This window comes from Miscanthus floridulus, chromosome 11 (genome assembly GCF_019320115.1).
Source record: "Miscanthus floridulus cultivar M001 chromosome 11, ASM1932011v1, whole genome shotgun sequence".
Lineage (NCBI taxonomy): Eukaryota > Viridiplantae > Streptophyta > Magnoliopsida > Poales > Poaceae > Miscanthus > Miscanthus floridulus.
The window spans coordinates 9,554,513-9,582,144 of NC_089590.1; the positions used below are offsets into that span (position 1 = coordinate 9,554,513).

Genomic DNA, 27,632 nt, shown 5'->3' on the forward strand with positions numbered 1-27,632 from the left:
ATTTCCAATTTCATATCTATTGCTTGCTTTCTTAGGGTTTTGTATCTCTAAATGTATATTGAAATTATTCATATATCTGATCTATTCTAACGTGCAACGAGTCGGTGTTTCTAATGTCACTTTGGCAGTTGTCAGTCAACTTGGGGCCAAGCTCATGAGTACGTATCGAGGCCAAGCCTCGGGAGTGTCAGTGATAGTTGTTTCTTGTCCAAGGCAGTAGATCATTCCAGATGGCTTGTGTCAAGAACATCGGAGGTGGTCTAGGTGATGAGGATTCGAGGCCTCCGCCTTGCTTGCCTACTGATGTGAAAGGCAAGGCGACGAAGAAGATCATGTCGAAGAAGCGGAAGTATGCAGATGCTGATACAGCGAGAGTAGCCACAATTGTAGCCGTCGTAGATTGTGCAGAGAGGAGGTGCTAGGAGTGGAGTCCAGATTGCAGATTAGCTTTCACCAGCACAGAGGGCAGCTATAGAGCAGGTTGAGCATCATCATAGTAGTCTAGCTTGGACTATCATGCTTGAGGGATGCCATGTTACTTTGGAGGAGACTCAGCCTTAGGGGGAGCCACAGCAGCAGACAGAGCGCACAAAGGAGGCAGAGCAGACCGAGGAGATAGAGTCGGCATCTCAGCCACAGCTTGGCCGCTCTAGTGGTACCCGTACCTTGGTGACACCAAGGCCAAAGACACAGTGGAGGGGTTCTCGTCCACCTCCTAAACCACAGGGTCCACCTCTAGTGACTCATCTAGATTTGAGGGCCGCCACGGCCAAGCAGGTGCAGCAGCTAAGATTTGTGCAGTTCAAGGAGTGGTTCCCGCCTAGGAGGGATGAGCGTGCTTCTGAGGGTTTCTACACACCACTGTAGGAGGATTTTTATAATGCATATCTTAATAGTGGGGTTGCATTTAGGTCTCAGAGGGTTTGTTCTATTGAGGCCATAGTAGTAGTAGCTAGAGAGCAGATCCACCCTCACCTCTCATACTTGACAGGGCTGACTGATTTACTTGGACGAATAGGCAGATATGTTCCATCTTGGGTCCAAGAGTTCTATGCTACACTTTGGATTGACCTAGCTCATAGGTTCATTCACTTTGCATTTAGATGCCGAGATTACAAACTGATGAGCTTTAGGGTCCGAGAGATCCTCAGGTTATAGGATTCACCCATCCGCATTCATAAGGTTTGCTATGGACATACAGAGCCTCCTAGATGCCATCACGGTGGTCTTGTGCCTCCTACAGATCTAGTCCGCCCTTGCTTCATAGAGCCATTCGGCAAGGGGTCGAGCAGGACACCTAGGGATCTTACTCCTATAGCTAGGCTGCTAGATGCTATCATGAGGAGGACCCTACTTCTGAGGATGGGATATCGTGAGGGCTTGACTCGCATTCAGTTGTGGCTACTGAATGCCCTGATGTAGCAGACTATCTTTGATATATGGGATGTCATTCTTTCTGAGATAGAGGATACCCTTGCAGAGGGATTTAGAGGACATAGACAGCTACCTTATGCTCACTGGATTACATTTCTAATTCATAGGGTAGTTACAGTGAGGCCTCCAGAGATATTGGTAGAGTATTTTGGTGCTACTACTGAGTTCCCTGCATATAACTTGACCCAGATGCTCCATCATAGCAGGTCAAGTGCACCTAGCCAGCTACGCCGTCACCTAGAGGTGCCAGAGACTGTAGCCCAGTAGGATGAGACTATCATGGGCATTGCAGCTATAGAGGAGGAACAATTAGATGCTCAGTAGGAGGGTATGGTAGAGAGTGACCCCAGCGATAGTTCAGATGATGACTACCAGGATATCCCTTAGATGCCTCCTTGATAACATGACCATGAGGCCGATAGCTCCAATTCAGCTCCACCTACACCACAGATAGACCCTACTCTACTTGCTATACTTGAGCGGATGAGGTAGGATCAAGCTCGCTAGGCTCAGGAGACTACTGCTACATTTGCACAGTTTTAGGCCAAACAGGATGAGTTCCAGCGACAGCAGCAGGCTATCCAGTAGCAGCAGTAGTAGCTTCTCATGCAGCAGCAGTTACTTGGATTCATGCAGCATGTAGTTACTGCTATTAGGGCTCCACTGCCATAGCCTTCACCCTAGATCAGCTAGCCTGCCACTACTTCTATGAGTCTAGCTTTACATCCCAGTGGGCTTCAGAGTCAGGGACAGCCAACAACATAGTTTCCTTCACCTATAGAGCAGGTGTCCCAGTGGTTTGCCTCGCTAGTGCTAGCCCCACAGTTCACACCTCTACAGATAGGCTTCACTGCGCCTCAAAGTTCCTTAGTGCTCACCCCAGTTACCAGGAGCCTTGGTGCTACCTTCAGCGAGTTGACAGGGCAGCCTACTCCGCTAGAGCTACATGTCCCTAGTCCTTCCATAGTTGCTCCTATTATGGGGACTACAAAGATGCTCCCTTCATCAGTTGCATTATCAGAGCCGCCTGCCACAGTCATACCTGTAGAGTCATAGGCCACACCAGCCCCTAATCCGACCTAGACCGCTTCAGCGTCGCTTCCAGCCATAGAGGGTTAGACTGCTTAGAGCTTAGGATCAAATGATGATGGCACATAGTTCTAGATCTCTCATCGCACCTCAGCGCCTGACTCGTCCACACCAGCACCTGATCTGACCCAACCCCTGATCCGACCAGCCACAGAGGGTCATACCTACAGAGTCACAGGCTGCACCAGCCCCTAATCCAACCCAGACCACTTCAGCATCGCTTCTAGCCATAGAGGGTCAGACTGCTCAGAGCTTAGGATCAGATGATGATGGCAATAGTTCTAGATCGCTCATCGCACCTCAGCGCCCGACTCATCTACTGCAGCCCCGCCGACTGACCCTTAGGTTTTGGTGTTTGACGCCAAAGGGGGAGAGGGATCGAGTATGTTAGACTTAGGGGGAGTGACATATCTAGGGGGAGCTTAGGCTTATCTATTATATTTGGCTTTTTATGTGTGATATATTTTTATGCATTCATGTTTACTATTATGCATTGAACTACATAAGTGTGATCGTAATTGTGATATTAATGTGATCGTGATATTTATGTGATATGTGACATGTGTGCTCTCTACTTGAATTATTTATATGTCATGTCACTTGGTTATGCTCATTTGCTTTGCTTCCATGTTTTACTCCAATGCAAATGAGCTTTATTACTTGTACTCATGCTTATTTCATATCTATTGAGTACATCATATTGGCTTGGGTCATATAAGCTTGCCTAACTCTTTTGTTCTTATTGTCAAAAGCTTATATGAACCAAGCATGTTAAAAACCTCATCTCTTTTACATACTCGAGGTGGTATTGTCATCAATCACCAAAAAGAGGGAGATTGAAAGCATCTAGGCCCCTAGTTGGGTTTTAGTGATTAATGACAATACGAGATTGTTGTGACTAACGTGTGTTTCGCAGATGCAATTAAGTTAGGTCATGGTAATGACAATTGATTGGGCAATCATGGTTGTCATGCCCCTACGATGGAAGTCATTTTGGTTTTCAAAGGATGGACGACAAGGTTAAGGATGGACTAGTTCTAAGTGTTGTTTGGTGTTGAGGAAACACTTAGAGTAGTTTAGGACTTTGTTTTTCCTTTGGCCGTACTATTAAGGGCGGTATGGACAGGTAGCTTGACCTAGGTGAGTCTAGTGGATTAGGTGTGGTGCACACTTGTCAAATCTAGCACTAGGTAGCTCCTAAATAGCCCTTAGATCAATTGGAGCGAACTTCATTCACATATGATTGCGAGTTGGAAGTGAATGGAGGGTCAAATGTTGACTGGATGCTGGTTCCAGTGTGACCGGATGCTAGCGTAGAGTCTGGTCAGTTCATTTGATCAAGGTGAAGTCGTCTGGATCTGACCGGACGCTGAGTGAAATGTTACTAGACGCTGGGTGCCAGAGTCCGATTAACTTGAGCAAGGTCCTAGAGAGGGAGAATCCTGATCAGACATGTCCGGTCAGTGCTGATCGGATGCGTCCGGTCAGTGGTGACCGAACACTGGTCAGGTTCTGGCTACTGACTGGACGCTGAGAAGCAAAGTGACTAGACGCTAGGTGCCAGAGTCTGGTCAACATAAGCAAGGTTTCAGAGGGCAGTTTTTGTGACTGGACGCTGGTCAGAGTCCGGTCACAACTTAACTGCTTGGTTGCGGGGAGAACAGATCAGAGCATCTGATCACTTTGACCGGAGCGTCCGGTCACCCCGTAGTGGCACATAACAGTTCGTTTGGAATGAGGGGTTATAAATACTTCCTCTATTTACTCAAGGGATTACTTTTGTTCATTCTAACAGCTGAGAAACATGCTTGAGAGTGCCAAGAAGAGCAAGGTCCTTGTGAGGTGATTGAGATTTGAGAATCCAAGAGAGAGGGCTCATTAGTGAAAGTAAGAGTAGCAAAGTGTGCATCCACCCTTCTCATTAGGCTTGTCGTGGTCAAGTGAGAGTCCGTGCTTGTTACTCTTGGTGATCGCCATCACCTAGATGGCTTGGTGGTGATTGGAAGCTTGGTGATCATCCGACGGAGCTTGTGGATGACCCAACTCAAGTTGTGAGCGGTTGTGGGTGATTCACCGCGACGGAGTGTCGCAGAATCAACCTGTAGAGAGCACTTGATCCTTGCGAGGATCAAGGGGGAGCTACACCCTTGCGCGGGTGCTCCAACGAGGACTAGTGGAGAGTGGTGACTCTCTGATACCTCGACAAAATATCACTGTGTTCCTCCTTCTCTCTTTACTTTAAGCATTTACTTTGAGCAATTCAATTCTTGTCTTTATATTCATAGAATTGCCATGCTAGACTAGGATTGGAACATAGGTTGCTAAACTTTTGTGCGGTAGAACAATAGAAACACTTTCTAGGCACAAGGGGTGAACTGGGCTAACCATAGGGTTTAATTATTGCAAAGAATTTTAGAATTAACCCAATTCACCCCCCCCCCCTCTTGGGCATCTTGATCCTTTTAGGTGTGTATTGCAGTGATAGAGAGAGGTTATCTATGCCGACTGTCACTGTAAATGGTCATTAGCATAGACTATTTGATAGAAGTGGTCGTACTTGCTCACAATTCTATAAAAATAAAAAACCTATGCCTCCAAAAATCTTCGCTGTAGTAGCACAGACACTTGTTTTAGGAGACTCTCCTAGGGAGCTTAACAGCCCTTTGTGGATGCCCTTAGGGCCAGGGTTCAACCTTGTTATTCCACAATGGTTGGTGGCCGCCAACCTTATCTCGCGGCTGGTACTACTTCAAGATTCGCGGCGGTCAACCGTGGGTTCAACACACCTATTCCTAGGTTCCATTCTATTACTGCTGAGCTGGCACTCCCTTGCCATCTTTCCCACCTTCTATTCTCTTTCTTCTTTCCATACTTGCATTCCATTGCTTACTTCGATTCTGTTCCTTCAATTACTACTGCAGCTGACTCTCTTCCACCTTTGAAACTATCTTACTTTCTCCTGCTCAAGAACAGCTATCAATACTCTCTCTTGATCAGTGTCTCCTTCCAGATCTGTCTTCGCTCTACCTCTCTCAGTTGTCTTGATCTCCCTCTCCGTCGGATGCGAAGGTCGTCTTCTCCATAAACCATGGATGGAGAAAATAATAATGTACTTGAAGATGCTGTTGCTCCGCCTTAACCTTCGCCTGCAACCCTAATCTTTTTGACTCACTCGACTGCCAAGGACAGCGGTGGCTCCCCAGCAAGCACACTACATCATTGGGTCAAATTTGTTGGTAAAATTAATTGGTCTATGTGCACGTCTTCTACATTTGTTAGATCTGGGTGCTGCTACGAGTCTATAAGCCATTTCCTCTTAGCTAGATCTGATGCCTATGCGAGTTTTCCACTTTTTTTTTTGGCAAGGAGTGGGGTAGGTTTATACCACTTCTCAAGATGTAATGGGTTTAGTTGTTACTTATATAGTATCTAACAATTTTTTAAAACTTCTTATACTCAGGAATTTGTTCAGTATTCATGTTCATTTTATACTTCCACTTTTAGAGTTAAAAATAGATTTTGGAGGTTTTAGATGTGCTTATTTTGTTGCATCTGAAGAATGCTGCTTTTGTAGGGTAGAACTGTTCATTTTAGTTCTAATGAAATTTGTTATTCAGCGTGGAATTTTTAGTTCCTATTGGTGACAGAAGTCTATCAGTTCTGATTTTTTTTAAACTGATATTGCTTTCAGGTAGCTCATATATTTATGATCTCAAAGTTTTTATAATATTGTTATACTGCCTAAAATGTCCAGTATTTTTCCTAAATTTAGAGTGGCACTTTTATAAGTACATTAGTTCTTCTAGGTTGTAGACATGCTGCATTTGTTGCAACCAGACTATTTTGTTGAATAATCCTGTTCCTTTTTTTGGTACTGCTAATAATTATTCAACATGAAATTTTATTTTTTTCTTTGGATACTTTAATCTATTAGTTACCTTTTTTCTGCTAGTGATTTTTGGAAATAAGCTGATCCAATAATATAATTCTATGACAATTGTTCCTTACTATTGTTTATTTTAGAATATTCTTATGTTCTATCAGATGTTCATAATGTTTGTTTCTTGGAAACAAATTGATATGATTTTTAGTAGAATGAGTTATGATTCAGTGTGAATAAATGCACAATAACTTCATATGCCACTAAGACTAAGTTTATGCTATCACTAATATAGGAATGGTTTCTAGGGGCGGCTGGTGAGGCTTTGTAGAGGCGGCTCAGCCAGCCGCCCCTACCATACCGTCTCTATAAATTATGTATTTGTAGGGGGCGGTTCCCAGACCGCCCTTACAAATCGATTTGTAGAGGCGGCTGGTGTTAGCAGCCACCCCTATAAATCGATTTGTAGGGGCGGCTGATAACACCAGCCGCGTCTATCAAATCGATTTGTAGGGGCGGCCAGCCGCTCCTATAATACCTGTTTGTTGGGGTGGTTCAGTCTAGAACCGCCCCTACAGTATATTTTTCAGCAAAAAAAATTCAAATTTACAATTCAAATTCAACCTGAACATATATATATATATATATATATATATATATATATATAGAACAACTACTCTATAGCTGGCTACAAAATAACTTATTCTGTAGCCACCTTGAGTTACTATAATTACTATGTTAATTTATGAGATTATAGTAACTCCTTACTAAGTGGTTTACTATAACGTTATGGTAAATATCCCTATGTGTTATAGTAACCCAACTATAGTAAATATATATTGACATTATCGTAAATTAGTATATAAAATTATGGTAAATGGAGGTGGCTACAGAATAACTTATTCTGTAGCTGGCTACTGAATAGCCTCTCCCTATATATATATATATATATATATATATATATATCCATCTTTAAATTTATCAACTAATTTAATATAAATATTAACTTAGGCAATAGAAGGAGACAACAACAGTCAAACACACATACAAATTATCAACCAATTTATTATAAATATTAACTTAGACAATAGAAAGAGACAACAATAGTCAAACTTATAATCCACCTGACTAAAAATTTAATAAGAATTTGAAGGCATTTTACAAATTTCAACATTTGCAGAGCAAAGTACCATCAAGTTCTTTCATTTTCGAGAACTGTTGAGATACAGAGACGAATACTTGATGACACAGAAACAAATAAAAGGAAGGTTTAGAGAAGTGACAGCTGAAACCTTGCTGAATATATGTGCTTGATCTTTGTGTTGCTATCGACCTGCAAGCATAACTGAACCAGAAAAAGAGTTGTTCAAAGACAATCAAATCTGAACTTCAGTAGAGAACTGAAGCAACCAGATAGACTACTACGTAGATGAAAAGACAGTCAGACAACCTAGGCGTTTTTTGTAAGCATCCATGTATATCTGCAATCAAAGGTTCACAATTGAAAGGGATCAAGCTTCCTGGCATTATACCAACAAATCCGTTACTCATCTCACTAGTACCTTTTTGGTTGCAATTGCAAATTGGAAGAATCCAAATCTAAAAACAATCATAGAAAAGCATGCAAAGAACATGATTCATTAGGCTCACTGAAAATTATAACACACTCATACTCATGGGCACTATTCATAATATTAGATTAAATGAAACAACAGATAAAATCTGTGTTAATTATATCTATTTAACTGATTAGATATAAATGGATCTGCTGCATGGTGATCAAAATCGAAGCCAAATCATTTGGATTAGGGAGGGAGGAAGAGAGGGGAATCGACCAGCATGGAGATGGGGTTCGCGCTGCCCGAAACGACGTGGAGATGACGCAAGGCAGCCGGATCCGTCGTTGTCACCTACCCAACCTCACGCTGGTGCCGGAGGAGATGGGGGCGCTGCCACTTGGGGGATATGCCGTCGAGGGGCAAGGGAGATGGATCCGCCCGTCGTTGCCGACCTTGCCTCAACGCGCCACTGCTTGTGGCCAGGAGGGAGGGCGCTGCTTGGTGACCGGAGGCGCCATCGCGGGCCGAGGAAGATAGAACCACCGCCACCGTCGCAGGCCGAGGAAGGCTGATCCACCGCCATCGTTGCCGTCGCGGGCCGAGGAAGGTTGATGCGCCGCCGCCGTCAACCTAGCCTTGTGCGCCATCGCTTGGGGGCTGGGGAGGGAACGCCGCCGATTGGGGGCCAGGGTGCGCTGCCGCTTTTGTGAGAGAGAGATGCCCACGGAGGTTGTGGCGGCTGAGAGAAGGGCTAGGGTTAGGGCAGGTGCTTTTATGCGCCCGCTTTTGGGCCAGCCGAAAGGCCAGCGCAGCCCTAGCCCAAGTTGGCTGTGCTGCTCGGGTTTCACGGCCCGTCGAAATTAATTCCTCTGTCGGGGATTCAGCCGCTCCTACAAATGGACACAGCAGGGGCGGCTGGTAATAGCCGCCTCTACATACCAGCCGCCCCTACAAATCGACGTATTTGTAGGGGCGGCTCGTATTATTAGCCGCCTCTACTCTGCCATTTGTAGGGGCGGCTGCTGCGCTGGAGCCCGAGTACGCCACTATAGGGGCTGCTCCAATGCCAGCCGCTCCTAAAAAAAGCCCCGTTGCTACAAATTGTTTTTCACGTAGTGCATGATGACTTAATATGTTAGAATAAGTTTTCTCAAATCCTATTTTTTTGGTGTGTGTGTGGGGGGGGGGGTAGGTTTAGAGTGTTAGCTAATATTTTTATGTTCATTTTGTACTGCCAATTTTGAAGAGATAAAACTACATTTTTTTGGATGTAGATGTAATTGTTTTGTTCAATGTGAATGCTGCATTTGTACTGTCGAACTGTTCATTTCTGATCTATTGAGTTTGTTTATCCGGTGTGGTATTTCCAATTGTTATTGGTGATATAGGTCTGTCGATTCTGTTATCTTTAAACTGGAATTGCTTTCAGCTGGTAGTATGCATATTTAAGATGTAAATTTTTTAATAAAATTGTTATACTGCTTCAAGTTGTGATAGGTGAGTATAGTAATTTAAGAGCACAAATAAATACAAACAAACATGGTAAACATTAACAGACCTGTTTTTTTTCATTGCAACAACACAGAGCTAACTTTACACAGTGTTTTATGCTAGGTACTTCGACGGGACCATCCTCACAAGGATACTAACTCAGGCAAGAATTCTGAAATGAAATAAATCTATATATAGTCATGTTCTGCAAATGTATACCTAACAGATGAAATCCTATTTTTATGTTTCAACAGGAGATGCTAGTAGGCCCCAGAAATTTAACATCATGTACCAAATGCTAACTATGAGGGGAAATGAAGGTCATCCTCCTATATGTCAACAATAACACTTGGAGAGATGGAGGAAATCTAGTGACTCAAAAACGAATGACGGGTAGACAGTGCATACTTTTGGGATGCAGACGATTCGAACTTTGGGATGGAGAGGATTTACACTTCCATTGTGTATGCGTGGAAGCCGACTAAATTGAACTGTAACCAGCAGTAAGTTTGGGAAATGCAGTGTTGTAAGAGCATCTCTAAGTGTTCCCCAAATCCTTGAGTTTTCTGAGTCTCCAAAAATAATTGAAAGCAACAAAGAAGGGTTTCTCCATCCGTTTCCGAAACGTAACTCCTAAAATAGTAAAAAATTGGACCCATGGAAAACGTTCCTGGCGGCATGTGGGTTTTTGCCAGGCAAGGGAAGAGGTCCTACACATGCGCGGGGATGCCTAGAATAGCAATGACGCACTATCTTAATATGGCAGCGAGCGTCAACTGGACCGCTGGTTGAGAATCTATAGCCGGAAATAGCGGAAGCTATATTTAGCTGGAGGGAAAAAGGGAGGGGTGGGAAGGACAGTTGACCGGCGCGCGAATCTTGAAGCAAATTTGACGGTGTGGAATAGGATAGCTAGGCGGCCGCATTGCCGTCGTCCTTTGGAGTTTTCGGGACGGGTTGAAGCATCTGTGTCTGCATTCATTGATATAGTTGCACGTAACTTTATTTGCCAACTCCCAACTAACCTCGTCCATTTTATAGTTAATTTGTATATGCTACCATTGGCATTCCCGGCCCTTTAAATACTCACTCCCACCACACCCTCACATAGTCACATATGGATGCAGCAGAGTACTTGCTGGCATAGAGTGAAGCGACGTCGTGCATAGAACACCACCATATATATGGCGGTGGCACCTGTTGCCGCTATGCTTGAGAGTGCATCATGGACGTTTAGCAATGGCGTCATCGCCGGATTGCTTCCGGTTCACGTCCTGATGCTAGGGATCCTGGGGGCTGGTTTGGCCATGCTTTGGCGCCTTCACCGGGTGCGGGAGGTGTACCTCGTGGACTATGGCTGCTTCACTACGTAGAAAACGATTTTTAGCAACGGTTCAATTTTTTTGTAGGGGCGGCTTGAGATGGAGCCGCCCCTACAGTGGCGTGCTCGGGTGCCCAGACACCAGCCGCCCCTACAAATGGAACAGCAGGGGCGGCTGGTGATACGAGCCGCCCCTACAAATGGAGTATGATTTTTAGGGGCGGCTCAATCACCAGCCGCCTCTAGAAATGGTATTTGTAGGGGCGGCTGGTGATTGAGCCGCCCCTAAAAATGGCCCGTATTTATAGCTTCTATTTGTAGGGGCGGCTCAATCACCAGCCGCCCCTACAAATGACCCCCATATAAAAGTGAAGCAGCACCTTCTTCCTCCTCGGGTCATTCACTCCAACCCGTGAAAGAAAGTTGGGGAGGGCTTGGGCACCTCCCAAAAATTGCTCTACTAAGGGGGGAAGGTTTTGGTCTCAAATCCTTTGGTGGAGAGGTTGTAGAAGGTAAGAAAATGCTATTCCACACTTTTTTTTGAAGTTTTAATGGTTGATTAGTGAATAATTAGAGTTTTGTTTTTCTCTCTCTTCTATGGTGCTTGAGCTATTTATGAGCAAATTAGACTCAACTTTTAAATGTACTAGGGTAAATTAGGGAGGGGAACAAGATCATACCCTTATTTGGTCCATGTTTCTTGATTTTAGTGAACCATTAGTTAGTTTTATGGATGTTTCATGTGCATGTGATCTAGATCTAGGGTTTGGTTTTTTTATTAATTTCGTTTTTGTAAATTTATGTTTGATAAAATTGGACTAGGGTTTATACGAAAGATATTGTGTAAAGTATAATTATTGCTAATTGTTGTCTTTGAAATTGCAATAAATATGTATTTTAATTATTTATGGATAAATGGGCCATTAATTAATTTTCCTCTACCATGGTATGTTTGTATGCTTCATGTAATTATATTAGATTTATATTCATATATATCTGAGGTATATACAATTATTCTCAAATAATTATTACTTTGATTAATTTTTATATATATCTGAATAAGTAGTCCTTTAATGTTTATTTTGTTGTTGTTGTAAAAGATGGAGTACAGGAACTCTTGGATGTATGGTTCGTTAAGGTTCAAGGCAGGCTTCCGTGAAGAGGTGGATAAATTTATTGAAGCCGCAACGAAGCATGCAACGACATTGAAAGAGAATAAGGATACAATTATTTGCCCCTGTAAAGATTGCAAGAACCGTATGGCATGGACAGATGTGACTATCATCAGATCACATTTGATTATACGAGGATTTGTTGAGGACTACACAGTGTGGATTCATCATGGTGAAACGGTTATTGTTAACAACGAGGATGAGGAGGAATACGACGATGAAACCATAGAATCCCTGTCCCAATATTCAGCCGAGCTTGATGCACAAATGGATTTCGAGTTTGGCAATGAACAAGGTGGTGATGCTGGTGGTTGGGATGGTAACGACGAAGGTGGTGCCAATAATGATGGTGGAGCACGTGTCGGAGTTGAAGATGATTTAGATGACATGATTCGAACCCTTGGACCAGAGATTTTACTAAATAGCCCAAAAGGTCTAGAAAATTTGGAAAGAGTGACAAAAGCATCGAAGGAGACTGTGTATGGTGTTGAAAAGGGTTGTCCGACACATTGGACATTGCTACGTTTCGTGCTTAAGCTGCTCATCCTGAAGGCTAAGTACGGCTGGTCAGACTGTAGTTTCAATGATCTATTGCATCTCCTGTCATGGGTGCTGCCACAACCAAACTCAGTTCCCGCCAACACATACCAAGCGAAGAAGATCATAAGTCCATTGACAATGGGGGTTGAAAAAATACATGCATGCCCCAACCACTGTATACTTTTTCGTGGTGAAACGTTCAAGTCATTGAATAAATGTCCCCGGTGTGGGGCCAGCCGGTACAAGAACAATGACCTTTACGGTGGGGACGAACCATCCACGGGGAAAAAGAGGAATAAGAAGGGTACAAAAAAGGTGGTACAAGAATCTCAGCCCCCAGAGGACACTCCATTAGGCAATGATGCAAAGCAGAGAAGAATTCCTGCCCTGGTAATGTGGTACCTGCCAGTGACCGACCGCTTGAGACGTATGTTCCTAAACCCTAAAGAAGCCGCACTCATGACATGGTGGGATGATGAGCGCAAGGTGGATGATGATAAGATTGCACACCCGGCTGATTGTAGTCAGTGGCAAAGGTTTGATGAGAAGCACAAAGAATTCAGCGATGACCCAAGGAATGTACGGTTTGGCCTGAGCACCGATGGAATGAATCCCTTCAATGAGAGGATGAGCAACCACAGCACATGGCCAGTGATCTTGACCATGTACAACATCCCAACATGGTTGTGTCAGAAGAGAAAGTACCTTCTCCTCACTATTCTTATTTCTGGCCCTAAACAACCAGGCATTGATATAGACGTGTTCCTCGAGCCCTTGATGCAAGAAATAGAGAGACTATGGAGGCATGGGGAGCAGATGTACGATGCGTTCCGAAAGGAGGACTTCATATGTAGAGCAATAATATTTGTTACTACCAATGATTACCCTGCGTTGTTTGCTTTGTCTGGACAGATCAAAGGGAAGACGGGATGCTTGGTTTGCTTGGATGGTACTACATGGGTGTACCTGGATGCATCCAAGAAGATAGTTTACCTAAGGAACCGACGCTTCTTAAAGACAAGTCACAAGTACCGCAGCAAATTGTTCTTTAGATTTTATGACAACGCCCTAGAGATTGAACCCCCTCCGGAGAGACGTCATAACAGAGAACATGTGTACAGAATGGTGAAAAATATACGCGTCGTCTATGGAAAGAAGAATCCAGATGGGATGAACAGAGATAGAAGCACACCTCCTATCGAAGGCGTACCTTTCAAGAAACAATCGATCTTCTTTCAGTATCTGCCTTATTGGCCAGACTTGGAGGTCCCCCATGCCATTGATGCTATGCACGTACAGAAGAATGTCTTTGAGAGTCTTATTGCTACCTTGATGGACACAGGCAAGTCAAAGGATGGTCTGAAAGCATGGAAAGACATGGTGCAGCTAAACATGATGCCACAGCTTCACCCGGTACCTGAGGCTAATGGAAAATACACTCTGCCCGCGGCATGCTTCAACCTAACACCAGATGAGAAGAGAGCTATATGCACTTTCCTGAGGGGGATCAAAGTCCCGACTGGGTTTTCAGCAAATGTGAAGAAGCTAGTGTCGATGAAGGACTTGTCAATAACACAATGCAAGGCTCACGATTGCCATGTGATGCTGACAGTGTTTCTACCTATTGCAATCAGGGCTATAAAGCCAGAGTTCTTGAAAATGGCCATCACCCGCATGTGCTACTTCTTTTCGAAGATCTCATAGAAGATGATTGGCAAGGAAGAGCTGAGTGACCTACATGAATTTGTGGTGGAGACACAAAACCAACTGGAGATGTGTTTACCTCCTGCTTTTTTTGATATAATGCCACATCTCATGATTCACATGGTTCATTAGATACAGGCGCTTGGCCCTTGCTACTTGCATGAAATGTGGTCCTATGAGCGGTTCATGTCGGTTTTAAGTCGATACGTGCATAATCGAGCATACCCAGAGGGCTCCATGATAGAGGGTTACAGTACTGAAGAAGTCGTCGAGTGCTGTCAAGAGTACCTAAAAGTACAGAAAGGGATTGGTAAACCCGATTCTTATCACAAGGATAGGCTGGCTAGGAAGGGCACCAGTGGTAGAAAAGTGTTCATCGACCATGATTACAAAGAGGTGAGTCGGGCGCATTACAGTGTCTTGCAGAGTACACAACTGATGCAACCGTATATTGATGAACACTTGGCTATCATTATGGCAGAGAGAAATGGCCGTTCGGATGATTGGGTCATGAAACAGCACAAGCAACGACTAACTATATGGTTGAAGGACCATAGACTCTATTACCATCAGTAGGTTGACGGAGGGGCCATCGAGACAAGTTACATCTTGGAATAGTTATGATATCAATGGGTACACGTACTATACCCACGCAAAGGATAGTAAATATGTCAACCAAAATAGCGGCGTTCGAATAGAGGCTCTCGATGGATTAGGGCGAAAGATCCAATACTTTGGAATCATTGAAGAGATATGGGAACTTGACTATGGAAGGGATATAACGGTGACCCTGTTTCGATGCCGCTGGATCAAACAACACCAACTGAACGAGATCGGATTGAGAGTCCTAGACCTCAAGAATCTAGGCTACCAAGATGACCCTTGGGTGCTCGCTTCACGTGTCGCACAAGTTTTCTATATGTCTGACCCACAAAGTAACCTCCCCCCGAAGAAGAAGACAAAGCACGTGGTTGCCTCCGGGAAACAACACATTATTGGAGTTGATGGCGTGGACGATGTTGAAGCTTACAATAACTATGATGAGATGCTGTTATTCACAGACTTTCCTAAGAAGATCAGTGTTGTGGAAAAGAACATCCCCAAAGATATAATGCCATGGGAACGAAAAGGTGTCAATGGGAAAGTCGTTACAGCGGGCTAGCTAGTTGTGTGTGTTTGTAAGGCTTCATTTATGCATGCGTGTGAGACTATATATTTGTGTATGTGTGTAAGACTACATATTTTTGTATGTGTGTGATACTACATTTTATGCATGTGTGTGAGACTACCCTTTGCTACATTTTAGGCGTCGAAATTTAAAAATCACAAATTTGAACCGTCCAAACTTTCTCAAATGGAAAGTTGACCAAAACAATAATTGTAGATCTTGCTGAGATGATCAAACTTGGTATTCAAAACTTTTCAATTTGAAGTTATTTAGAGTTCATAATACTAGAGTCAAAGTGTTGTTTTTTCATTTGACCAAATTTGACTTGGTCAAACTTGCTCAAATGAGACACTAAATGACCTCAGATGAAAAAACTCTGAATAACAAGGTTGTTCATCTCATCAAGATCTACAATCCTTACATAGCTTATTTTCCCATTTGAGAAAGTTTTATCAAACACTAGTCACAAATTCTTGAATCTCATATAGACTGTCTCAAACTATGTCACACACTTGTGAAATTTGATCTACATTTTGTTCAAACTTTCTCAAATGAAAAAATGGACTATATAAGGATTGTATATCTTGATGAGATGAACAAACTGGGTATTCAAAACTTTTCAATTTGAGATAACCTAGGGTTCCGAAAACTAGTTTGTAGGCGTCGAAATTTAAAAATCACAAATTTGAACTGTCCAAACTTTCTCAAATGGAAAGTTGACCAAAACAACAATTGTAGATCTTGCTGAGATGATCAAACTTGGTATTCAAAACTTTTCAATTTGAAGTTATTTAGAGTTCATAATACTAGAGTCAAAGTGTTGTTTTTTCATTTGACCAAATTTGACTTGGTCAAACTTGCTCAAATGAGACACTAAATGACCTCAGATGGAAAAACTCTGAATAACAAGGTTGTTCATCTCATCAAGATCTACAATCCTTACATAGCTTATTTTCCCATTTGAGAAAGTTTTATCAAACACTAGTCACAAATTCTTGAATCTCATATAGACTGTCTGAAACTATGTCACACACTTGTGAAATTTGATCTACATTTTGTTTAAACTTTCTCAAATGAAAAAATGGACTATATAAGGATTGTATATCTTGATGAGATGAAGAAACTTGGTATTCAAAACTTTTCAATTTGAGATAACCTAGGGTTCCGAAAACTAGTTTGTAGGCGTCGAAATTTAAAAATCACAAATTTGAACCGTCCAAACTTTCTCAAATGGAAAGTTGACCAAAACAACAATTGTAGATCTTGCTGAGATGATCAAACTTGGTATTCAAAACTTTTCAATTTGAAGTTATTTAGAGTTCATAATACTAGAGTCAAAATGTTGTTTTTTCATTTGACCAAATTTGACTTGGTCAAACTTGCTCAAATGAGACACTAAATGATCTCAGATGAAAAAACTCTGAATAACAAGGTTGTTCATCTCATCAAGATCTACAATCCTTACATAACTTATTTTCCCATTTGAGAAAGTTTTATCAAACACTAGTCACAAATTCTTGAATCTCATATAGACTGTCTCAAACTATGTCACACACTTGTGAAATTTGATCTACATTTTGTTCAAACTTTCTCAAATGAAAAAATGGACTATATAAGGATTGTATATCTTGATGAGATGAACAAACTGGGTATTCAAAACTTTTCAATTTGAGATAACCTAGGGTTCCGAAAACTAGTTTGTAGGCGTCGAAATTTAAAAATCACAAATTTGAACCGTCCAAACTTTCTCAAATGGAAAGTTGACCAAAACAACAATTGTAGATCTTGCTGAGATGATCAAACTTTTCAATTTGAAGTTATTTAGAGTTCATAATACTAGAGTCAAAGTGTTATTTTTTCATTTGACCAAATTTGACTTGGTCAAACTTGCTCAAATGAGACACTAAATGACCTCAGATGAAAAAACTCTGAATAACAAGGTTGTTCATCTCATCAAGATCTACAATCCTTATATAGTCCATTTTTTCATTTGAGAAAGTTTGAACAAAATGTAGAATTTATAATTGTGTTTTTATGATATAAAAATATAGAATTTATAATTTAAAAAAATATTTGTAGGGGCGGTTGGATCAGGAACTGCCCCTAAAAATGTATTTGTAGGGGCGGCTGGATCAGGAACCGCCCCTACAAATGATACCTAGTATAAATTGGAGGGTAGCGCACGGGAGTCATCGTCTGGGCGCTGTCTTCTTCCTCCGACGCCGTCAGGCTGCCTAGGGTTTCCACCGCTGCCCACGCTGCCGGCCCCGCCGCCGGTCCCGCGCCCGCCCACACCAGCCCTCGGCGCTCGGCATCCCGCCCCCGGCCCCTGGCGCCCGCCCCCGCGCGCCGACGACGCAGGCTCCCGGCGCCCCGCGCCCGGCCCCCGACGTCCTGCCCCCGCACGCCGACGACGGGCGAGCTCCTCGGCGGTGGGTGAGCACGGCCGCGCCCCTACGGCTTCTGGACCTTCGACCGCTTCAACTCGCCAGGCCACCGGCCGTCAGGACCCCTTCGACGACCTCATCACCCGCCACTCCGGCTCACCGTTGTCTTCTGAACACCTGTGCCAGTACGCTCCTTCTTTTGCTGGATAGATTTTGATGCTGCCCGTCGCCCAAGGAATTTGGTCAAATTGATTGCGGAATGAGGATAGGGTGTCAATTGCTGGGATGATAGGATGGATTCCTATAGGCAGCGTTTGGTGACAATAGCTTGAATCCTTTGCTGGGAGATGCATTTAGACGAATTGTGTGTTGGTTCTATCTAGGGTTTTATTTATCTTGCTGTTGGTCGTTGGTCGAGAGCTCTGCTGATTTTGATTCTGCAAAAAGTCATAGACCACGCGTCCGCGTGCAAATGAGCCACCGACGCTCATATAGGTACTTTACCATTCATATAGATAGATAGACTTTTTATATGACTTGGCTGATTTACTTCTAGGTGCACATACATTTTTCTTCACACCACTTTTGTTTTTTCTTCACACCTACTTTTATTTTTACCCAGGCAACCAATTGAACTGAAATATGTTTTTTTCTATAGTAAACTCTCTGAAACTATATCTACTTGGAATCAAAATTTATCAATTTTCATGCTTTATTTCTGAAAGTTATATGTTTCCAGTGTGGTTTGACTGTTTGCCCCCATGGGGCTGACTGCAGCCTAGATATTTAATCACTCCCTTGAAACAGTAGGAAATCAAAGTATTCCAACAGATTCAACCAATTTTAGAAGTCGATATTTTAGCTGCTTCCTATAATCCCATATTTTCTTTTCTTTTCTGAACCCGTTAAATATCATGTGCTTGTTGAAAACCCATTGCACAGCATCTGTTTTCATGATTTTGAATATGAGAGCTGAGATTGGGAGGTTCTCATTTTAGCTGTTAGAACACGCTTCCTTTCTGTGAAATAGCAAGTGGCATCCTCTTGCTATAGTGGTGATTGGGTTAGAAATGTGTTTAGAATAAGAATTGTTTTAGCAGGAACTGATCGGTGGTACCTTATCTCATGTGCTTTGCTCTCAATTTGTTTCACAACAATTTGATTTGGCTGCAAGGATGGGTCTGTGCCACACTGCCACTTAGAGCAGAGCTTATTGTTATTTCTTTTGTTAGCTACGTTACAAGCATCCTTTAGTATTCGAGGTGAGCTTAGAGTGGAGGTGCTCAGTTTAGGTGTTGGAATACTCTTCCTTTCATCAAAATAGCAAGTGGCATCCTTTTTCTACTTTTAGGCGTAAGGATTGCTGCCACATAGAATCGAGCTAAATGTAGTATTGCTTATCTGTTTGTTTTGTCAATGGTTTCTATTATCGTAATTTAACTATTTAAGAAGTTATTCGGGTTTGCTATTAGAACACACACTTAGAGTGAACTAGAAAATATTGACATCATTTTGGTATTTTTGGGATTCGTCTCTACTGCTTGTGTTCACTAGCTGCTAGAAAAGGCTTTCCTGCTAGCTCTGTTTGTGTATTAGAACAATTTAGAATATTAGTAGTTGTGCACATTTATAAGACAATCACCTTTTTTTCCTCTTGGATGGGTGTTGCTGCTGCTCATGTCAAGGCCATCATAGGATTCCAGAACCCTTTTATTCCTTGCAATGCCAGCAACCTTTGCTTCTCATACTCAGTGAGGAAGCCATAATTATTTTTTCTTGTTTGTACAACCATTTTTTTGTCCTGAAAATGAAAAGGGCATCAGACATCTAGTACCCTAGTGCAATTATTATGTGGTTGAAGGAAAACAAAAAAAATCATTTCATAAAAGTTGAAGGCAACAATTATGTGGTTGTTACTTCAGTAAGTTTGTTACTTCAGCATAGCAATAACAGCAGGTGTTTGTTAGCTTTTGTTCATTCATCAAAGCTATTTGTACCCAATCAGACATCTAGTACCCTAGTGCAACCAGGAAGACATCGTTAGTTGATTAAGCATGTGATAGATAGAAACAATAGCTGATTTTGTAAGCTAATTTTATATGGGTGAAAACTAACTGTAGCTCTATATGGGTGAAAACTAAAATGCTAATTTCTGTTGTGACCTTGTTTAGGATCTGCTAGAAACTTTTTATTTCATATAATATTACCAGTTATTTATATTTCATGACTTTTTTGCCTATGCACTTACCAGTTATCTCTATTTCATATAATATTTGGATGTTGCAGCTACTACATCCTATTCTTCATCCGACCTGCAATCTATTTGTCTGCAGCTTGCATCCTATTTGTCTACTATTATTAGGTGCAAGTGGCATCAATTTCAGCAAAAACATAGTATTACGTTTTCTTTGTTTTATCATGATGTCTTGGTTTCCTGTTTGGTGATTTTGAGTATTAGAAATGTGGTTAGCATGAGCGAAATCATTGATTTGCCCATGTACCAGTGGCTGCTGGCTGCTGGCTGCTGGTTGGTCTCCTACAACTCTTATTACTACTACTTGGTGGCTGCTGGCCAGCTGCTCCTACTACTACTTGCTACTCCTACTACTCCTCTCTCTACTTACTACTATTGCTACTTATTATCTTCTGTCTTCTATCAACTCTTACTACTAGTGGCTGCTGGTTGGTCTCCTACAACTCCTATTACTACTACTTGCTACTCCTACTACTACTCCTGCTCTTCTCCTACTACTCTACCACTCCTCTTCTACTACTACTCTCCTCTACTGCACTCTACTCCTCTCCTCTCCTCTACTCCACTCTACTCTTCTCTTCTAAGCAGCTTTTGCTACTTCTACTACTACTCTACGACTTCCCTACTACTACTGTTTACTACTTCTACTTCTGTCTGGCAGTTGTTGCTTTTTTTGGGAAGCAGCACCTGCTTTTTTTTTGCCAAATCTCCCCTCTCCTCTATTTTTGCCACCTTTCCTATCCTCTATGTTTGGGAAGCAGCAACTGCTTTTTTTATACCGTTTCCTCTCTATGTTTGTTAAGCAGCAGTTGCTTTTTTTTTTGCCAAATCTCCCCTCTCCTCTCCTCTCCTTTGTTTTGCCGATGATGAAATTGTCCAAGTCCATACATTATATGGAATATGAGCTGATGATCAAGAATTTGTGAGGAACTTGGCATCATTAGCAGCCGCCCCTACATTACCTTCTCCTCTCTTCTCTGTTATGATGCCTTGATGCTCCAAGTTCAAGATCAGATGATGATTGACATGTTTCTGAGGCCTCTACCACTGCTACTTCTCGTTTTTTTATATTGTTGTTTTATAGGACTACTTTGGTTTATAGACCTTTTTGATTTCTTATACCTTCTCGCGTACCTAAAGCACACTTTCTTGCATCTTTTAGAACAAAGCGTGAAATAATGTCGCGAACAACAGACCGTACAGCTCGATGCCCCGAGCATGATGAGCAGCCAACCCTTGAGGAGCAAGCACTAGAGGACCAGCTTACTCAGGAACAGTTCGATAACGAGGTAGAAAAAGATCTAGAAGTGATGCTTACTCAGGAGGAGTGTGACGAGGAGGAAGGCCCTGAAGGAGAGGTTGCTGAAGGCGAAGAAGAAGAGGATGATGAGTCAGAAGAGGGATATGAAAGTCCCGAGGATCCTTTCCCACCTGAAGCAAGAAGGAGGCCAACGGAGGAAGATTTGGACAAGGATTTTGACCCGAACGAGGAGGTAGGGAAGAAGCCTTAGCTTGTAAATTTTGCTAAAGCTTTGGCTGTGTTACCTCTGCTAACACTTTGACCTGTCCTATATACAGGTCCCTCCTGAAACTCAGAAAAGACGACGTCGACGTCCGCGACATCTCGCTGGACAAGACGGAGTAGAGGAAAGGAGAGCAGAGGCAACAACCACAGAGACGGATCACGATGCCTCTGCTCCACAAACTCAAGACACGACCACGACTACCAAGCTTAAGAGGAAACGAGGGGATAGAAAAGGAAATCTATATCCCGATAAGGCTTGCTATGTGATAACGGAGGTTGGGCCAGCAGGGGAGATCCTTGAGCCGAAGGAATTAAGAGGACGATTTCGTAATGTGATCGGGGCCCTAGTAAGAGATAAATTGAACCCAACAATCCCTAACTGGAAAGAGGTACTAGAGAACATAAAGAATGCACTATGGGATAGGCAGCTGAAGGTCAATTTTAGATTTCCGGAGGGTAAGCACGAATTGGTAAAAAAAAATGCTATCAGAATGATGGGAGAGTCATTGCGACGTTGGAGGTCGGAGCTTAACACGAAGTATATCCAAAAGGGGTTAACTCCCTTCAACGAGTTCGGCAAAATAACTCCTAGTCAATGGGAGGAGCTCGTGGCTCAGAAGACTTCAGCGGAGGCATTGGAGCTCAATGCTCGTAACACCGAGCTAGCGAAGAGGAACAAACACCACCATCATCTAGGCCCCGGTGGCTACTATGCCAAGGAAGAGCAGTTTAGAAAGATGGATGAAGAGGCCGCAGCTGCTGGAAATATCGATGTGACGAAGTTGAAGGTACGCTCAAGGAACTAGATATATGCGAGGAGTACAGAACCATCCGGCAGTAATCTTAAGTTTGATAAGCCGAAGACCCAAGAGGCGGTATCAAGGATACTGAAATATGCTGAAGACAAAGAGAAGGGCTCATTCAATCCTTCTAGAGAGAGGGACGAGCTCAGCCTTGGCTTGGGAAACAAGGAGCACACATGCCGCACCAGGGGGCTAGGGAAAAGGATGACTTGGAAGCAAGGATTCGAAGAGGACAAGCACATGTACAAGAAACATGGCCGAGACCGGGAGACTAGTCTTGAGCTCCAAGTGAAGGCTCTAGTTGCGAAGGCACTGGAGGAGCAAGGAATGTCTATGGAGCCACGTATATTAGTGACGCCACTGGGAGAACTGGCATTAGTTGGCAGCCCTCCGAAAGTTCCTAGCAGCCAAGGTTCCACTGCAGCCACAACCTCAGTCGATCTCATACGGGAACCTACTAGTTGCACCTTGGTGTTTCTCAGCGGCCGGCAGAACACTGTGATGGAGGTGGCAACGGGTGTTGCACATCCTCCCGGTGGCTTACACCACAATAATAACATACCGCCGGACTACACTAGGGTCGAGGTGCATACAGTGAAGCCCGAGTTCATGCAGTGGAGGATAGACTACGCAACTCCCGAGGGGCTGGTGTTACTCGGAGACGTTATGGGGCAGTTCATCCTCTGGCACAAACGGGACATTATATTGACTGCTTCTTCGCCGCCTCCCCCTCTCCCAAATTTGGAGCGAGTTGTTGAGGCCGGCGAGATATTTTCACTGTCTCGTGACCCCCACATTCCTGAGATGCCACATTCTTCCCCGCCTCCTATCGAGCATGTGCCTGATGAGATGCCACAACCTTCTCCAGCTCGTACCGGGCAAGTGCATCATGAGATGCCACAGTCTTCTCAACAAGCACAACCGATACATGAACAACGAGTGCCTCCTGAAGAAGGTGATGCACAAGAAGATGAGGACGTGCCTGAATGGGAACCCCGAAAGAAGATTCCAATCCACATAAGGCTAGTTTATGTTCCGATCAAAGACGTCTCATCGGTGTCCAAGTGGTATTCCCATGATCAGTTCAAGCCTGAAAACCAAGTTAAAAATGTCCCATCACGGGGTTCTGAGGAGGCCATCAGTAGCAAACTTCACCAAATTGCAAAGCAGTATCCAAATGTTGATACCATCGAATGGTCAAAGGATTGCCCGAAAAAATATGAAAGAGGCAAGCCCTTCCTACCAAACCGGGACATCCAGCGCCTACCACTTGGAATGAGAAGGTTTCATGATTGGTACTTGCGTGTTCTCCCAACGAGCATAGATATCATACAAGCATGCTTTCCCACTGGCACATTTGTAAGCCCAGCCGGGAAAATTGTCTTTGACTTCAATGACATGCACACATGCTTTTACCTGGGAGAAATGGAGATGAATCTAATTCGCACATGGTGCCTGTAAGTCCTTGTCCTTCCGATATGATATGAATGTAATCTTTGAATTTTGTTGTAACTAACCCACGCCGTGATTTGTAGAATGCAAGTGCACATTGTCAAACAAATGCCAAGTGTGAAAGCCGGGTATGTAGACCCTCAAGCTATAGCCCAAACAAATTTTAATTACCCTAAACGGTGGACACTGGATGCCAAAGAGCTAGCAGCTGCAAAGACTCTTCGGGAGAAAGAGCGCATCCGTAGTGCGAAGCTAAGGGAAGAGTCCCTTAAGGTTGCGGCATATATTGCTCTGGCTTTCAAAAATCTCCAACAACACTTTACTATATGGCTACCATACAACTTCGAGTAAGTTCAACTATAACTTAAAGCTATGTTCGATATATTTTATTCGATGTAAAAGAGCTTATCTAGTTCTATGATTAAATCCATGCAGCAACCACTGGATTTGTATAGCCGTCGATGTCGGGAAGAGCATGGCATGGGTCTTTGATTCAATAGATAAGGACCCGGCGACATACAAAGACTTGATATCGATTCTCAAGACGTATACATATCGACAATCCTCATTAGCTTATATGTCTGTATACATACTTGTAACGTTCACTTATGCATACTAACAAGTTGTATTTGCTAAAATAATTCGAACATGGCATTTAGGTTCTATGTCTCTCATCATCACGGAAGGCATGATCCAGCGAGGAAGGAAAATCTAGCTATAAAAACACTATGTGCGGTAAGTGTAACTTACTTCTTCAGTACTCCGTTACATGGCTGTCAAAAGCATTACTTAATATTTTCATATGCAAAACACACAGTGCCCCAAGCAGAGGCCTGGGAGTGTACATTGTGGATACTATATATGTTCTATGATGAGTAACACCGGTGCCTACAGGAGACACCCCTTAAGGGTAAGTTTGAACCTCTTCACCCGTAGTATAAAAACTTCATAAATGGTATGAAATACTAAACTGAAACTTGTTTTCTTGTAGTGGAGAGAAGAGAAAGGAATGAAAAGAGATCCATACAAGGATGACCAACTCTTAGAGCTCATCGGCGACCTTTGCAACTTCATATTGGACCAGATTGTACACGTCAGAGGCGCCTACCATGATCAAGAGTCTGACTTAGGTACAAATCCTCAATACCAACACCTTCGTGAGACTGAAAGGCTAGCTCTAGGACGTTGATAACAATGTGTATGAAATTTGTATATTTAATGATGGATTGTATATATATATCATTACGAATTGGACTTGTAATTGTACTTTATATAGTCGCGTTCGGAACGTTGGTCGCGTGACGTTCGGCAACGCGAACGCGGTTTGGAACGTTGGTCGCGGGCCGTTCGGCAACGCGGATGCTGGATGAAATACGCAGAAACAAACAGTTCTGGTCGAATTTGAATTGTAAATTTGAATTTTTTTTGTGGGAAAATATACTGTAGGGGCGGTTCTAGATTGAACCGCCCCTACAAACAGGTATTATAGAGGCGGCTGGCACTACAGCCGCCCCTACAAATAGATTTGTAGGGGCGGTTGGTTCTTGAGCCGCCCCTACAAATAGATTTGTAGGGGCGGTTCGTAATACCAGCCGCCCCTACAAATCTATTTGTAGGGACGGCTCAATCACCAACCGCCCCTACAAATCTATTTGTAGGGGCGGCCTGGGAACCACCCCTACAAATACATGATTTGTAGAGACGGTTCGGTAGGGGCGGCTGGCCAAATCGTCCCTACAAAGGGTTACCAGCCGCTCCTAAAAATGCTTTTTTTTAGTAGTGCTTCCTGGGCGAGCCACGGCACAGGGTCCCGTTCGCGACGGCCCTGGAGCACGGACGCCTGATGAACAAACTCATCGACGAGGAGAGCCTGAGCTTCATGGTCCGGCTGCACCAGAAGTCCGCAATCGGCGAGGAGACGAGCGTACCGGACTCGTTCCGCTGCATCCCGCCCGACCGCAGCATCGAGGCGTCCCGGCAGGAAGCCGAGCTGGTGATCTTCTCCGCCGTCGACAAGGCGTTGGCCAGGAGCAAGCTCAACCCCGAGGACATCGACGCGGTCATCGTCGCGTGCAGCTTCACCACGGTGACCCCGGTGTTCGCCGACGTCGTGGTGAACAGGTACAAGCTCCGCGACGACGTGCAGAGCGTGAACCTATCCGGGATGGGGTGCAGCGGCGCGCTCATAGCTATCGGCCTCGCCAGGAACCTCTTGCGGGTGGCGCCGCCGGGGAGGCACGTCCTGGTCATAGCCACGGAGATCCTCTCGTCCATGCTCTACACCGGAACCAAACGGGAGATGCTGGTGCCCAATGTGCTGTTCCGCATGGGCGCGGCCGCCATGATCATGACCAACTCGCCCGAGCGCGCCCGTTTCAGGCTCGGCCCCATCGTGCGCACGCTGACCGGTGCGCGTTCCAGGAGGAAGACGACGAGGGGATCACGGGCATCAACCTCTCCAAGGACCTTCCCGTCGTCGCTGCGAACGCGCTCAAGGGCCACATCACGGCGTTCGGCCCCGCCGTGCTGCCTGTCTCCGAGCTCCTCCGGGTAGCGCTCTCCATCGTCAGAAACAGGCTCTTTAGTGCAGGGACGAAGGAGGGGCGCCGCTACTACCGCCCGTCCTTCGGCAAGGTGTTCCAGCACTTCTGCATCCACCCGGGCGGGCGCAGGGTGCTGTACGAGGTGCAGCGGGGGCTAGGCCTCTCGGACCGCGACATGGAGGCGTCGCACATGACGCTGCACCGCTTCGGGAACATGGCCAGCAGCTCCCTGCTGTACGAGCTCGACTACATCGAGGCCAAGCGCTGGATGAAGAAGGGTGACCGACTGTGCATGATCTCCTTCAGCCCGGGTATAGACTGCAGCAGCGTCGTGTGGGAGTGCGTCAAGCCCACGGCGGACACAGGCAGCGAACCCTGGGCCGGATGCATCCACCGCTACCCTGTGCCGCTTCCCAAAATTGTTGAAAGGGCATAAGCAGTCGTGTTCAGTTACAGAGCTTCATCGGCCTGAGTTGCGTCGTCCAACTAGCTACCACGTACTATCGGGCATCCCCTGCTATATAATGTATCTTATTCTACGTACATATAGGTTTGTATACGTCTCTCTCAGTCGGTCTTATTCTACGTACATATAATGTATCTTATTCTACGTACATATACATGTACCCACACGGATAGAGTCCCCGTAGGACTCCATGTCATACATCCTCTTGTTACACTACTCCGAAGTCCACACTACGGCCTTAATTGTAATTGTCGGGACATCACTCCTGGTCCATAATAAAATCAAACATGTTTCTTCGCCTCTATTTCTCAAGGTTCTAAATCTTCGGCTAAGCCTTTTAACTGCTAGCACCCTCAATAGCTAAGTGCAACTATAGTCGGAGATAGCTGCAGCTAAGCCATTTAGCTGTTTTTGAAAAAAAAATACAACAAAAACACATGACCATGGCATAACTGGGTAACCATTACTAATTGATCCATAACCGAATGATAGGAGTACATCACAGGTTCATAGGAGTACATCATTCAGGTTCATAACATAATATTGAAACATTAGTTTCACAAAATTACATTATTCAGGAAACAAACAGAGCACTGAGCAAGACGCTTTGCCAGATTGTTGTGCCATGGGGGCGGCATTGATGCTGTTGCTTCAATGCTCTGCCTCCACGACGCTGCTCAGCTACCAAACGCCGCCGCCAACGATTATTAATTGCTCCGCTTAGAGCCACCGCCGCCACCGGTCTCTCCTCTCGAGTCTCAAAGCTGCTGGCCCGCCGCCGGTCACTGCTGCCGCCTCCTCTTTTCTACGGAGCTGCAGAGCGAGCGCTCGATAGGATATAGTG

General features: G+C 44.2%; 1 pseudogene; it reads left to right on the top strand.

The window, feature by feature from the left end:
- Positions 1 to 230: 230 nt before the first annotated feature.
- LOC136491625 (3-ketoacyl-CoA synthase 6-like) lies at positions 231 to 27,092 on the top strand (annotated as a pseudogene).
- Positions 27,093 to 27,632: the final 540 nt, after the last annotated feature.